The sequence below is a fragment of the Crocuta crocuta genome, unplaced genomic scaffold (assembly GCF_008692635.1).
Source record: "Crocuta crocuta isolate KB4526 unplaced genomic scaffold, BGI_CrCroc_1.0 scaffold152, whole genome shotgun sequence".
NCBI classification, from domain to species: Eukaryota; Metazoa; Chordata; class Mammalia; order Carnivora; family Hyaenidae; genus Crocuta; species Crocuta crocuta.
In genome coordinates this window covers 3,022,362-3,037,134 of record NW_027528798.1, presented here as the reverse complement: position 1 = coordinate 3,037,134, position 14,773 = coordinate 3,022,362, and the positions used below count along the sequence as shown (strand labels likewise).

Sequence of the window (14,773 nt, the reverse complement as noted above, 5' to 3'; positions counted from 1 at the left end):
TTGTCATAAGAAGATAACTGTGATGGTAATTTTTCTTGATCCCTCATGAACAGAGATTACCCACCATGCACTGCTGCCCAGTCAGCTGCTGCCGACCTTCAAGTGTCCCAGCTGCCTCAGGGCAGACAGGTAGCCATGGAGGCATGGTCTGTGGTGTCTCCTAGACTTGTGCTTCCCAAAAGGTCCCTAGCATGGAAAGGCTCACAGGGACTTCTGCTTAACTTCCCATTGGATATTGAGTTGGAGGAAAGTTTCCACCAAAGGTTGGGACACAGCCTCTAATGTACATCTCTGGGCTTTCTTTGTCTTCAGTGGCTAACGAATGCCACTCTGTGTACACAAATTATCCTGCTTCATCAACGCTTAATACTTGGGAAAATGAATTATTTTCTTTCTCTTGCTAAGTGCAACTGGGTAAGCCCATACTAGATTTGATTTAAAAAAAAAAAAAAAAAAAAGACAGGATCCCACCAGAGGATCTAATTCCACGTGGATGGACACGTTTTTCTCATCAGTCTTCTGCTCTGACATTGCCCCAGAGCCTTCCCCAGGAAGGAGATAGAGGTGACCTAATTCATGCAGATGTCAACAACATGGGGCCTTATAGGTTTGGAGTCAGAAAGAGCAGGATTCTTTCTGACTTCATTGTCTTAATTGATATGTAGTTTGGCAAATCACTACACACTTGCATGTCCCCTTTTCCTCATCTGTAAGTGGGGATAACGATGCCTCTGTCACAGGGCAGTCACACATGCATAACCACTAGCTAAATGGTGACTGGACTGTAATTGTTACCCCCAGAAAAGTATTTCACTTAGTTTTTTTTTTTAATTATGATAAGATATATAGACCATAAAATGTACCATTTTAACTGTTTTTAAATGGCATTTTAAGGTCCAGTGGCATTAAGTGTATCTGCATTTTTCTGCAATTACTACTACCAGAATGTTTTCCTCTTCCCAGACCGTAACTCTGTACCCATTAAACATGAACTCCCCTCTCAGCCCCTGGTAATCACTGTTCTACTTTCTGTCCTATAAATTTGACTGTTTTAGGTACCTTTTATAAGTGGAATCATACAATCTTTGTCCTTTTCCGTCTGGGTTTTTTCACTTAGGTTAATGTCTTCAAGTTTCATCCATGTTGTAGCATGTGTCAGAATGTCATTCCTTCTTTTTCGGATTAAAAAAATTTTTAATGTTTATTTGTTTTGATAGAGAAAGACAGAGCATGAGCAGGGGAGGGATGGTGGGGGAGGGGAGGGCACAGAATCCAAAGCAGGCTCTAGGCTCTGAGCTGTCAGCACAGAGACCAATGTGGGACTCCAACTCACAAACCATGAGATCATGACCTGAGCTGAAGTAGGAAGCTTAACCAGCTGAGCCACCCAGGTGCCCCTGAATGTCATTCCTTCTTAAGGTTAAGTAATATTCCATTGTCTGTGTGTGCTACATTTTGTTTATCTGTTCATCCATCAGTGGATGTTTGGGTTGTGTCCACCATTTGGCAGTTGTGAATAATACTGCTGTAACATGGGTGTGCAAATAACTGTTTAAGACCCTGATTTCAATTATTTGGGATATATATCCAGAAGTAGAACTTCTAGGTCCAATGATAATTCTATGTTTTTTAAGGAGCCACCATACTGTTTTCCATAGTAGCTGCATCATTTTAAATCCCCACCAACAGTGCGCAAGGGTTCCACTTTCTCCACATCCTCACCAACATTTATTATTTTCTTTCTTTTTTTCTTTCTTCCTTCCTCCTTCTTCTTTCTTTCTTCCTTTCCTCTCCCCTCCCCTCCCCTCCCCTCCCCTCTCTTTGCCATCCTAATGGATGTGAAGTAGTAACTCATTGTGGTTTTGATTTGTATTTCCTTAATGATTAGCGTTGGTGAGCATCTTTTCAAGTGCTTATTGACCATCTGTGTATCTTCTTTGGAGAAGTGTCTATTCAAATTGCCTCATTCAGTCTCACAAAAGAGAATATGTTCACTCCACATAGCAGTCACTGATTCCTAGATATTAGTGTTTCCCTGGTCCCAACATTGGTTCATTGATTTATTAAGCAAATTCTTCTTGAATGTTTGCTCTACTGCAGACCCTGAGTGGAGTGTTGGGAACACTGATTAGAGGCTGATGTGGTGCCAGTTCTCAGGGAAGCTTCAGGATGGTGGGGAAAGCAGACAGGGAGTTCTGTGAAAAAGATGTATGTGGTTCCAGTGGGCACAGAAGAGGAACCATCTGATTGCCTTTGAGTGGTGAGAGAATCACCTGGGGAAGATGCTGAGGCCGGATGTTGAAGAATGAGGACAGTAAAGAAGAAGAAGGGAGAATAGGCATTCCAGGCAGAGGAACAACATGTGCGAAAGGTTGGAGGCAAGGAAAACACATTTTACAATGAGAATCCATGCCTAGAGATATACAGCAACTTTCCCACATGAGTGAATATTATTGTTTGGCCTGAACTCAGGACTCCTGAGCTTTGGATCAAAGCTGTATTGAACACAGTGTGGATTTCTATGCCAGTGAATACTCATTAAGAGAGTCATGTTCCATGCCCACTTGTGCCTCCTCCAGCAGGACTGGCTTAGGTTTCCTGCTGTTGTTGAGAGGCCCCTAAGCATGGGCTCCCAGCCCAACTGGGTTGGGGGTCTTCCCAGAGATGCCAAGGTGAAGAGCTGTGTGCTCAGGTGTGCCCTATTACTGAAAGCCATTGCTCTGCACAGTAGCATCAAACTGTGAAATGAATTCATCACCAAGGTGTGGTTAGAGATGTGCTCATCTCAGAAACCTGACTCTGGGGAAAGAAAGCCCAGCACACATCCAGATTAGTGCTTCTGTCTAACTCCCACCTCCAATTCCCGGGGTTCTCCTACTCTGGGAAATTAAACAACAGAGTAGAGCTTCTGAGAACAGGCACACATCTGATGGTAGAATTGAAATTTAGTGCCTAATCAGGCACTACTCTGGGCATGGGATCAAGAAGAAATGGATGACTGAAGGTGCCCTCAGATGGAGGACCTTGACATAATCCAGAGATGGTTTCTTGAAAAACTTTGTGCAACCTAGACTTTGCGTGTCCCTGGAAGACTCTCTGCTGTACCACACAGAGCTCCCTGCCTCAGGGATTTCCTCAGCTGAAGAGAGATCTCTCTGTAAGGTCTTGCCCTCTTTCTAGGGTGGCCCACCTCCTGTGGCTGACTGCTGTGGGGGTCTAAGGACCTGGCCCTTTCACCCAACTCATGGCAGCTCTGAAAGATCCTCCTATCTTTGGCATTCCTCGTGGAGTTGGCTGAATACCCACTGAGGACCCTGGAAGGAGGGTGTGGGGACAGTATGCTGCTTCTTGCTCCCCTTCCCAGCTTCCTGGAAGCAGTGGAGCTCTGGTCATGGACATCTAAAAGCACATTGCCATGACACTCTCCTCTTCAGGTGGCCTTTTCAATGGCCTTTTCAGTCTCTTTGCAATTTACTTTTTGGAAACCTCCTCCACCTCTTTGCATGGTTTTTCTCTCTTGTTTGAGTCTAGCAGAGTCTTACTCCCCCTTTCCCTCAACCTCTAACTTAAAATGATGCATAAATCTACCTCCCCTCACACCCCCCACTAACTGCTAATCAATACTGCTCTTGTAAGCTGGACTCCTGTCCTGCATTTTTTGAATTCCTTGATTTCTTTTTTGCAAGTTTTTTCATCTTTGACATGAATAACAGGCAAATGTTCTATTTGATCCAAACACATTTGCTCTTTTATTAAAAAGTCAATTCATTTTCATCAATCACCTACTATATGCCAGGCACTTTACTATTTCACTTGTGGCTTTTAAAGGAATTAGAAGTAGTTTATACCTATCTACTTATCTATTTTATTTGTTTATGTCTACCCCACATGTATTTGCATACCATTCCCCCTTTCCACTGGGTCAGACCCTGGGATTTGCAGCTGGAGAAACTTGTCTTGAGTTCTAGTTGTGCTATTTGCTACCTGGGTTAACTTTGGGAAAGATGCCTCAACTGTCTTTATTTTATTCTTCAGATGTCACACGAGAAGCATAATAATTAGGTATTCCCAAGGAAATGAGTAAAATAATGAAATAAGACTTGTGAAATTGCCTGAAAAAAATGCTAGACACCAGTAGATATTCAAGAAAATATTAAGAAACAGTTTTTAGTCAATGTTTTCCAGTTTTTTGTGACCTCAGACCCTGGGCCACCAAAGAGGCAGCTTCCAGGTGCTGTGGCTCCTGAGGTCTGTTTAGATCCTTGAGGTCACAGAACTACATGGAAGGTGTCACCACTGGCAGAGAGTTTGGGAAACAGAGCTGTTGTTGACACCTCTTGCGGCATAGATCATCCCACCAACAGGGACAAAAATCACTTGGCTTTTTCTAACTGGCGGTGATGAACGCCGTTCTCCTCCTTATCCCAGTGTATTAGCTTCCTGTTGCTGCCGTAGCAACTTACTGTGAACTCAGTGGCTTGAAACAATGCAAGTTTGTTATCCAACAGTTCCGTAGGTTCAAAGTATGACATGGATCTCACTGGGCTGAAATCACAGTGTTGGCAGAGCAATGTTCCTTCTGGAGGCTCCAGGGGAGAATCTATTTTCTTGCCTATTCCAGCTTCCGGAGACAGCTCATATTCTTTCACTCACAGCTCCTTCCTCCATCTTACCATCAACAGCTCTGGGCTGACCTCATGCTGCTGCCATCTATAAGGTTCTATTTCCTGCTCCCTGTGATTACATTGAGCCTGCCCAGGTAGCCCAGGATAATCTCCTGACCTCAAAGATACTAACTTAACCACATCTGCAAACTCACTTTTGATGTGTAAAGTGACACATTCATTGGTTTTGAGGATTAGGATGTGGACATCTTTGGGAGACCATTATTCAGCTTGCAACAAGCAAGGACACTGGCTCAGAGAAGGCAAAGATTTGACACGACCACACAGCAGCTAGTGGAGGTGTCATAACTTGATGCTCGGCTCCTATCTGCGGTGTGAGGTGGTGGAGGCAGGGAGAAGGAATCAGAGAAGATAATGCCAAACAGTTCAGCACACTCATTTTCAGAATAGAAGTTTCCAGAGTTTGCTTTCTAAGTAGAGAAAAAGGAAGGAATAGGAGAAGATGAAATGATAAAGTCAGAGGAAAGTAAACCCACATTACTTTCAGCTGTTCTATTGATGGATAGAAGCCCAGCTTCCTTGGTTTTACATTTGTGTAAGTATTCAGTTACCTGATAGGTGAAACTGAACCCCAGGATCCCACCAGGGCTCACATGCAGGCCTTACAGCCTCTGAGGAAGTGAGACACCCAGCAATACAACTTACAGAATGTTAAACCCATTGGCTTTGCAGCTCCACCTACCCCCAGCCCACCTGATCTCCCCGGATGCAGTCAGCTGGTGGCCAGAGAGACAGTGGCCAGAGTCCTGGCTGTCTGCTACGCAGCCCCACCTTCTACACCCCACAGTTTCTCTTCTCCTCAACTTCAGAGAAGCTGTGAGCATTTATCCTTGAGTCTCTCTTTGTCAGAGGGTCGAAATGCCCACCCAGTGAGATGTGATCCAACTCCCAACTCTTCCTGTGGGACCTCGGCAGGATTTCTGCTGTCCCAGAGTTGGTCTGTCTTATAAAATGACATTTACAGTAACTACCTCATATGGTTAATGTGAAAAATGAGTTCCGAGAGAATTAAGTAAGGAAACACAGGGCTGGACATAGGGCCGGCTGTCATGAATATCAACCCCCTAGGGGCATCCAGGCAGCTAGGAATAGGTGGGTGAGGGTGCAGAGTGGAGGAAGCCAAGGCTCCTGTCACCTCCTGAGCACAGGTATGTGCACCTGCCCGGGATGGCTGCTGGGCACAGGAAGTCGCCTTGCTTTATATTGCAATCTCTGTCAGTCCTCAAATGCTCTGTGGATCCGCAGGGCAGCAAAGCTATTCAGGGGCCTCTTAGAGGAGAAAGCAGGGCTGGGGCACTATGTTGGCATGAACTTGATAGCACCAAGCACCCTTCCCTCCTCTGAAGACCCACTGCCACGGTGAAGGTGTGGCTGAGCCCTTTTCAAAGATTTCTGACCTCAGAGGTTTTTTTTTCTACACCATGCTTGTATTCTGAAGTTCTCTTGGCACTGGCTGGGGACACTGGGCCAGGTGTGCACCTGTCCCAGCATCCTCCTGGGCCATAGCACCTTTTCATGCAAAGGCTGAGGCAACTCATCTTAGAAAAATATTGAACAGCCGCAAACTATATAAAAACTCATTCTCCATGCCCCTAGAGTTTCCCTTTCCATAAGCAGATAAATATAGCATACGTGGCATAAAAATAGAATGACTGATGTGTCTGGCTGATTGGCCAGTTCCCTCTCTGCTGGTGTTTTCCCGCCGGGTGTTGGTAAAGCTCCTGTTTGTCTGGGCCACGCTCATTGCCTCGGGCAGTTCCTGAGTGCTCTGAGCCTCCTGGTCCTGGCCTTTTCTGTGTCTGGATTTTGGGGTGTCTTTCCCCCTGGCTGGTTGCAGAGAGGGCACAGATGTTGGAGCTCTTCAATTTGATGCTGACCTTGGGGATAAAATCTCCTTCAGCCCCTCCCCCTCCCCCAGCAGGAGCAGGGAGGGGAACAAATGCACCCTGGACCACTTGCCCCATCAGCACAGTCTGTGCATTTATTGCTGAAATCCCAGGGCCCAGAAGCCAGTCCGTCTATGCCTACAGTTGCCCCTGCGCACCTCTGCTGTCCCTTTGCCAGGCTGGCCTTTTCCCCCAGGTGTTAAATATTACAACCCTGCCAAACGGCCCTCCCAGACCAAGATCAAAAACTTCCTTTATCCTGAAGTTTCCCTTCCTGCTTCTCCTGACCTTCCCCACTATTTTGTGGTTCCCTCCCTTTGGTCATGAGTTCTTCGCATAATGTTTCCCTTCCTACTGGGTCTCACGGGTTTTCTAAGTGCCTTTGGAGGACCACCTGGCCCCAGGAATTGACACCAGTATTTTGTCTTCCAGCTACTCTGGGGGAGAGGAAGGTCACTGTCTTCATTTTTCTAATGAAGATGCTTGGGTTGGAGATACTGAAGGACATGGCCAAGATAGTGATATTTCGGACACGTCACTGCCTGAGTTGGACCCTCAATATATCTGCAAGCTTTGAATCATCAGTTCCTCTTTTCTGAACTAGAACGTCGCCAAAAAGCCTATCACTACTTTTCTAAATCATTGCTTTGCAGTAAGAAAAATACAACTTCATTTCCTATGTAAATGTCATTTTCAGGCTTGGGGGTGGCTCTGTCGGTTAAGTATCTGACTCTTGATTTCAGTTCAGGACATGATCTCATGATAGCGAGAAGGAACCCCATGTCAGGCTCATGAGCTGGTGTCGTGGAACCTGCTTGGGATTCTCTCTCTGCCTCTCCCCTGCTTGCATGCTCACTCTCTCACTCTCAAAATAAGTAAATAGACATTAAGAAATAAATGTCATTATCAGTCTGCTTGCAGTTGCTATAGATGCAGGCACTAAATAATAACACCCTGTGTTGGACTGAGAGATCCTAAGGGAGTTTTCTTTTTCATATTGGGGAGGGGGGTGTTATGCTAATTAATACCTGTGCAGCCAACCTGCTGGGCTCCAATTTTTCTGACTAGAGGAGATTTCCAATCAGAAGCCTTTGTGGCCCAAGAGGTGTGTGACACCAGGGGCACTAAGGAGTCCTTCTGAGCGAACCAGGGTTCTCAAAGCCATCCTCACCTCACTGGGGATGTTCTGAGACATAACGGACCAGTACACCAGTCCTCAGGTCACACTGCACACTGGTCCTGGTGGGACTTTCGCAGACCCTGAGCTCTGCCGCAGACCTGGTGCAGCAGACTCTCGAATGTGTTTGAACAAAGCTCTGAAGACTTTGAAGGCAGCTGGAGTCGGGAGTCACTGGATTTGGCTGGGGAGGACCCCCATGTGGCCACCTTATCCTACAAGGTAGTGGAAACACATGGGAAGGCTCAGCCCAGGGTGCTCGAAGGGTCCAGGAGAGCCAGGGCAAACAAATGAGGGGGTGAATTGGACACGCTTGAGTTTCTAGGCGGGAGACAACTTCTTAGGCCTCAGGCACTTTTCACATTCTGAAATTCTAAAACTGGAACATCATTGTTCCATTCTGCATCCACTGTGGGAAAGAGGCTTAAAAAAAAGAATCAGGGCAACCTTTGCAAATACAGTCAAGCATCTGCTATTCACCAGGCTCTGCAAATTCATGATGTCAGGTGACAAATTGCTCCGTATGATACTGAATCTTATTATAAGTCTGGCAGACACAAACCACCAAGTGTTCACAGAGACGCCACCAGGGAAAAGAAGGGACAAAAATCCCTTCCAGATTTGAGAACACCTGTGAGACCTTTGTCCCTCCCACCACTGTGGGGCTTCTGGTTATCTCATTACATTAATCAGTGCCCCCAGCCCACCTCCGTCTGGTGCTCCTGTGGACCACAGCTTCAACATGTTCCTCATCTTAGATTCAGTTTCAAAGGAAGTCCTGGGTTTCGGTCCAAGTTCTCTGACTCACAAATTGTGTGTCCCAAAGCTAAGTGCTTAACCTCTTTGAATTCCTTTATTTTTATGTGAAATACTTTTCATTGAGTTGTCATATGAAGAAAACTCTTACTGTGCAGAGGTCACAGGGAGTGGCTTCCCAAGCTATGACTCCCCCCAGAAAGGCTGAGTGGGTTCCTTCCGTTTAGAGTTAGAATGACTATTTAGGAGGGGGCCTTGTCATCCTGTGTGGAGGCAGGTGTGCCCCAAGGAAACGTACCTAGACATACATTGTGTGCTATGTAAATGACGCTGAGGCTCCTCCTTGGGCAGAGTTTAGGGTTATAATGAAGTAGAGATAACTGTAGATCGTTCCAGAGGCCACTCCACAGTCCATCGACGCAGGCGCAAGTCAGGTTTAGCTCAAAGGTCTGGGTGGTCTGGGCTGGCAGGAAGTTTTGTCAGGGAAGACCCCCATCATCTGGGGGTGGTTTCCAATTTCATTTGCCTGAGTTAAAAGGAAAGCAGAAAGGAAGAGCCTAAGGGAAAATGTAAGACACAATTTAGTGAGGACAAGCAGGTGGGCTGTAAAGGCCAGGTCTTTGGGTCTAGCTGGTGACAAATCCTCTGGTTTTATTCTGCCCCTCATTCTTGAGGGACATGGGGTGAAGGTCCATCTTCTGTAGCTACTTTCTGCCACTTGCGGGCCTATGGGCACAGTCATAGGGACTGATAGAGGGATACATTCTCTTCCTCAGCTCATTTTAGATGTCTGTGGGTCACCAGGTTTACCCCCAAGCTGTTCATATCCTTGAGTTCCTACCATTTATAACTTTATAGCCTCCATTCATTTGGATACAAATTCTACCAAGCAGGTAAGTATGTGGGTTCCTATCAGGAGGAAGAGCAGTCTTTCCCTTGTTTCCCATTGCTGCGATCCTACTGATGTTTGCTGGACGATTTACTTTCCAAGGCTGCTTTAGTGTGTTTATAGCCTTTTGCATTTCTAGGATAATCATGACCAGGACTAACTAACATCAAGAAGGTGTTCATTTTAAAATCAGACCAGGGTAGAGAGGACTAGAACATTATCTATTTTGCCATGTTCCAGCAATAAGCTGTGACATTTATTACCGAACACTCACAGAGAGAATGACTTTTAAATTTGAGAACCCTTATTTAATGAGGCTTCACTTAGCCTCTGTCTCTAGAACTAAAGTTTCCCATCAGTGAGTGGCTTGCAGAAATATTTGTTGTCATCTGGTGCTGATAATGTTTCCTGTTAGGCCTCTGGCATAGATGCCTTTTGACTCTATTCTGGTGGAGCTAAGGCATGACTCCCACTGTAGATTTGGGCAAATTCCTCTTCTTAAGGTCCCCCAAATATCCTGAGGTTTCAACACCTGTTCCCGAAGCATGCTTCCATAACCCAAAGTGCTGTTACTTCCTTTGTTTCTGCGTGAAATACTTTACAATCATGATCGTCAATCAAGATGAATGAATGGATGAGTTGGCAACATTTTTTCATAAAAGGCTAGGAAGGACATTTTTTAGGCTTTGAGGGCCATACAGTCTCAGTCTCAATTTCTCACCTCTGCCATTGCATTGCTAATGCAGCCACAGGCCTTATGTAAATAAATGGATGTGGCTGTTCCAATAAAACTTTATTTACATAAGTACGTGAGTATGGGGTGGGTATTCAGCCCTCAGTCTATCATTTACTAACCCCAAATTGATGCACGTAAAGCACTTAGTATCAGGCCTGGCACATTGTAAGCCATGATGAGTAGTATATAGGTTGTTAGTATCATTATTATTTTTTACTCCTAGTATATTTGGGCAGAACAGAGGATGGTATCCAGGTCCCAGCGGGAAGACTGTGTAGAAATCCAGGAGGGCCTGTTAGATGATACAGAAACGATCCCACAACCATTATGTGACGTTATAGAGCGCTCTGATGTTCTACAGTTACTGGGTGAGATGGAAAGGAGTGTTGGCACAAAGCTAGGTAACCGTGTGTGTGTGTGTGTGTGTGTGTGTGTGTGTGTGTGTGTGTGTGATGGGGTGGGCATGAGAGAAACAGTAAAATTCTTTGGCAGACAGACCTGGGTCCAGGTATAATGGAACTCCCTAAGGTGGTGGTGTCACCTACAGTTTTATGTGTAACTAGCAGGCAGGAAAGACCTACCGTCGTTAGAAGGGTCCTAACTGGAATCACTGCCCTGAGATAATTACCGTCTCTTTGGTTTGAGCATCACTGGCAACCTTCCTGCAGCCTTTCAGAGACCCCATTTGGGGAGAGAGCAGAACACCTCTGTGACTAGACCATAGTGTAACTCTGGTCCTCTGGACCCCTCTTATCCAAGTTCTAGAACATTCTCTGGGAACTGTTCTCCTTGGCTTTTAGATGCACTGTATACCTGTTTGTGCCAGAACCCAGAGCTGGGGTCTTCCCTGTGGCGGAGCTCAGAAAATACACACAAGATGCTTGCATGGCGATGTCATTAGCAGAGAGCAGGGATGCTGCTGTCCCTGGTACATGTGAGGGGCCTTCCCTGGAGGCCACATACAGGTTCTAAACAGAAGGCCTAAAATTAGAGAGGAAAAATAGAGACCTTTCCTGATGGACACAGTTGCTGATCTGTATAGATAACGCCTTGGGAAAGAACATTATCATCCAACAGCAATGCTGGAAAATTGCCCAGATATCAATTCCTGGATGAGTAAGCACAGATTCTGCGAGAATGATTGAGCCAGCTTCTTGAAGATTCTAAAGCATTCAGTTTATTTTCAAACAGGGTCTGAATTTGTTGCCTTTGCAGCTGCAGAGGTTGAGGGTCATGCAAATGGTGTATGGCTTTCCATCCCAGGCCCAGAACCAGAAGCCACCCACCTAATCCTGTGCGGTGACGGTGGCTTCTCCCTGCCCCTGAGGCATGCCCTGGGTGTCTGTCTGTGCTGCTCAGCAATCTGAGTGATGTCTGTCTGTGTTTCTTACAGCAGACCCTCCAGCCCTTAGACAAGGCCTTGGCATGTGGGACTTGCAGCAAATAATTACTCAATGACTGAACATCCATAAAGGCGAGTTCTTCTGGGTGATGCAACCAGGGGAGTGGATGCGCCCACTGTCCTTGAATAAGGTTAAATCTCTGTGGCTTCTCTGAGTGAGGACTACAGAGTATCTGAAGGGGAAGAGGCAGAACATTTGAATATAACTCGCAAAAGTCATTCAAGAAACAAGTCTCAGGCAGGGGTCTCCTAGCAGCTTCTGATTGCAAGTGGTTGATCTTGGAGGTGATCAGGGAAGCACCAGAAGGCAAGCGAAGCATGACAGAGCGAGAAGGAAGACAACTCAGTGTCTGTGAAGAGCTAGCAGGCTCTGAGCATGGGGGCTCCACCCCCATGGGGTCTCTGGGAGATGCTGGAGTGCCCTATCCAGGATGTAGAGCAGAGATATGGATCCATGCACCCATACTCAATGTGGGTGGAGATCTCTCCCCTAGGGGTGTCAACCCCCACAATGCACTGGCCTGACAGAAGCAGAGCAATGCTTCTGCAGCATGAGAAAGTTCTGCTGTAGTGTCTGCAGAAGTGAGTGCCTGGAGGGAATGCGGGTGGGCCCTGACCGCTGTTCTCTTTTTCCTCCTCTTAATAAGTTAGGAAACTGAGGCTCAAAGCAGTTCAGGGACTTGCTGATAAGCAGCCATGCTGGGATGGATTTTTGCTGATAAGTGGGCAGCCTGGGACTCAAGTGCAGCTCCATGTGACTGCAGAGCAGGACACACAGCACTTCTGGCATCCCACCGCTTTCCCCAAGGACAGCATGGGGTGACAGGGTCCCACAGCAGGATCCTCTAGGCATTTTTCCTGGATGTTACTGCACTGGTCTATTCCGTTGTAATATTCTCCCCTCTTCTGTTCAGAGCAGTTAACTTTGCCTCATTATTATTTCATTGGGCTGAGCTTTAGTGAAACATAGCCTTTAATTTGCTTATTTAACATTCCTGGTCTGCACTTGCTGATAGAGTATGACTGATTAATTAATTAATTGTAGCCTGGTGTGGTGAATACTGGATGGTGACACTATTTCAGACCCTGATGGGAACTCAGGCAGAGGCAGGTGGTGATGGACATGGGTCACGGCGCCCTGGCCTGAGTGAAAAGTGGGGTGAGAGACAGGCTGGCCTCCCCCAGCCCTGCCCTGCCAAGTTCTGAGGCCACCCAGGCCTGGCGGAGGCAAGGAGCAGGCCGGCAGCCTCAGCCCCTGACATCCACAACCCAGAACCCACAATGTTTCTCTGTACAATACTTCTGGTTGTATTTGGGGGACATGGGATTGGCTTTGGATGTCACTCTCTGCGACACTGGCCCAGAAGTCCAGAGGAATGGTTCCAGACATGGGGTGTGTTGGAAATGATCCTAGTTCCAATGGGCTTGGCTGCGACAGGGGGGAGCCCCAGGCAGCCTCGTCTGCTCATCCAGCAGCAGCCTCACCAAGTCAAGTGCCCCGTAGCTCAGTCTCAGGCACTCCTCTCCAGTTTGAGATCAAGGCTCTGCCCACTTCCTGGAATTGGTCTCAAAGGATCATGGCCTTTCTCTCATTCTGTCACCATGTGTTGGCACTAGACGCATGGTCTTGGGATTTAGGTTTTGCCCACCAGGGTGTCCATCATCGGCTTTTTCTTGTACCACCATGACAGTAACTAATTTCCATTCATTCTAAATTCACAGGGTGGTTGTTGTTTGTTTTTTAATGCCTATTGTATTCCAGGCTGTCTTCTCGGCACTGGGGCACAGATGTGGCCTCTGGCTTCATGGGCCTTATTCTTCCACCTGGGTGCTCTGCTTAGGTTTGACTCGTATGCAACCATCCTACATTGCCCGGCCAACCCTGGTGGGGGTTTTTCTCTCACGTTTATTTAAAGGCCTCCCATGTGCTAGATATGTCACCATAGCCTGCAAGAAGGACTTACTATTTGACTGTGTGGGAAATAGGGGCTCTAAGAGGTGGTGTGACATCTCAGAGCTAGATGTTTGGGTTAGTGCCCGAGCCCAGGAATTGCACTGCAAGTCTGGAGCCCAGCCTACCCAGCATGGCCACTCACTTCCTGCTGTCTCTCTCTGATCTGCCCTGCTGCTGGTGAAATGGCCACGGGCTACTGGCTTGTGCTGGGGGCGTCTCTCCCGGGATTGGGAAAAATGAAAGCTCTTGTAAAACTGCGTTTAGTGATCCCATAATTGCCTTTGCCCTGGGAAGGAAGATAATGCTGAATGAGACTGATTTTTCTAGGGCATAGGTTCTCCCTTGGACCTGGCCCCAGCTACTCAGCATGCCCTGCCTGTTGGGATATGCCAGGCCAGTTTCAGATTAAAGCCCAGCTGTACGGAGACTCTGGCTTCTCCTGCTGGCCCGATTTGTCTATGGACGCAGTGTCCGTAACGCTATAATAAATACTCGTTCAAGAGGAAATCAAAATGAATGGATAAACTGTATTCACAATTTGGTTTCATCTTTCTTATAACTGGGGGAGGTGAAGGGGGCAGGGGGCTTGGGCAAGTCATTTCACTTCCTTGAGTGAAGTGATTTGTCAGCCATCACATGGAATTTATAACGTATACGGGGTTGTTATGGAGATTAAATTAAATAATGTAGAAATGTCTGGCTCAGTTTTTGGTGGAGAGTAGGGGCTTCCCCAGAGTCAGCCCCCCTTCTCAGTAAGGTTCAAAGAGGGACAGTCTTTCAGATTAGTTGTGTGCTCATCAATCCTTGGTCATCTTATCCCCTTAGTTTTTTTTTGTTTTTTTTTTTTATTTTTTNGTAGAAATGTCTGGCTCAGTTTTTGGTGGAGAGTAGGGGCTTCCCCAGAGTCAGCCCCCCTTCTCAGTAAGGTTCAAAGAGGGACAGTCTTTCAGATTAGTTGTGTGCTCATCAATCCTTGGTCATCTTATCCCCTTAGTTTTTTTTTTTTTTAATTTTTTTTTTTTCTTTTTTAGAGAGAGACAGACAGAGAGTGAGCAGGGGAGGGGCAGAGAGAGAGAGAGAGAGACACATACACACAGAATCTGAAACAGGCTCCAGATTGAGCTGTTAGCACAGAGCCCTGTGCAGGGCTTGAACCTCACAAACCATGAGACCACGACCTGAGTCAAAGTCGAATGCTTAACTAACTGAGCCACCCAGGTGCCCCTCTTACCCCCTTAATTTAAGGGGATAATGCCTGGAAATGAAGAGATGCAGCTTCAACCAGATG

At 46.6% G+C, this 14,773-nt stretch overlaps 1 protein-coding gene and 1 long non-coding RNA gene across 2 annotated transcripts in view; both read left to right on the top strand.

Annotated features, from left to right (window-relative positions):
- LOC144224471 (uncharacterized) overlaps positions 1-14,773 on the top strand; it is a 208,024-nt gene that overhangs the window by 77,129 nt on the left and 116,122 nt on the right. The gene's annotated exons all lie outside the window — the stretch shown is intronic.
- Positions 4,575-7,250, top strand: LOC144224488 (uncharacterized). The gene is made up of 2 exons (XR_013333061.1): positions 4,575-5,220; positions 7,004-7,250. It is a non-coding gene; the product is annotated as an uncharacterized LOC144224488 (long non-coding RNA).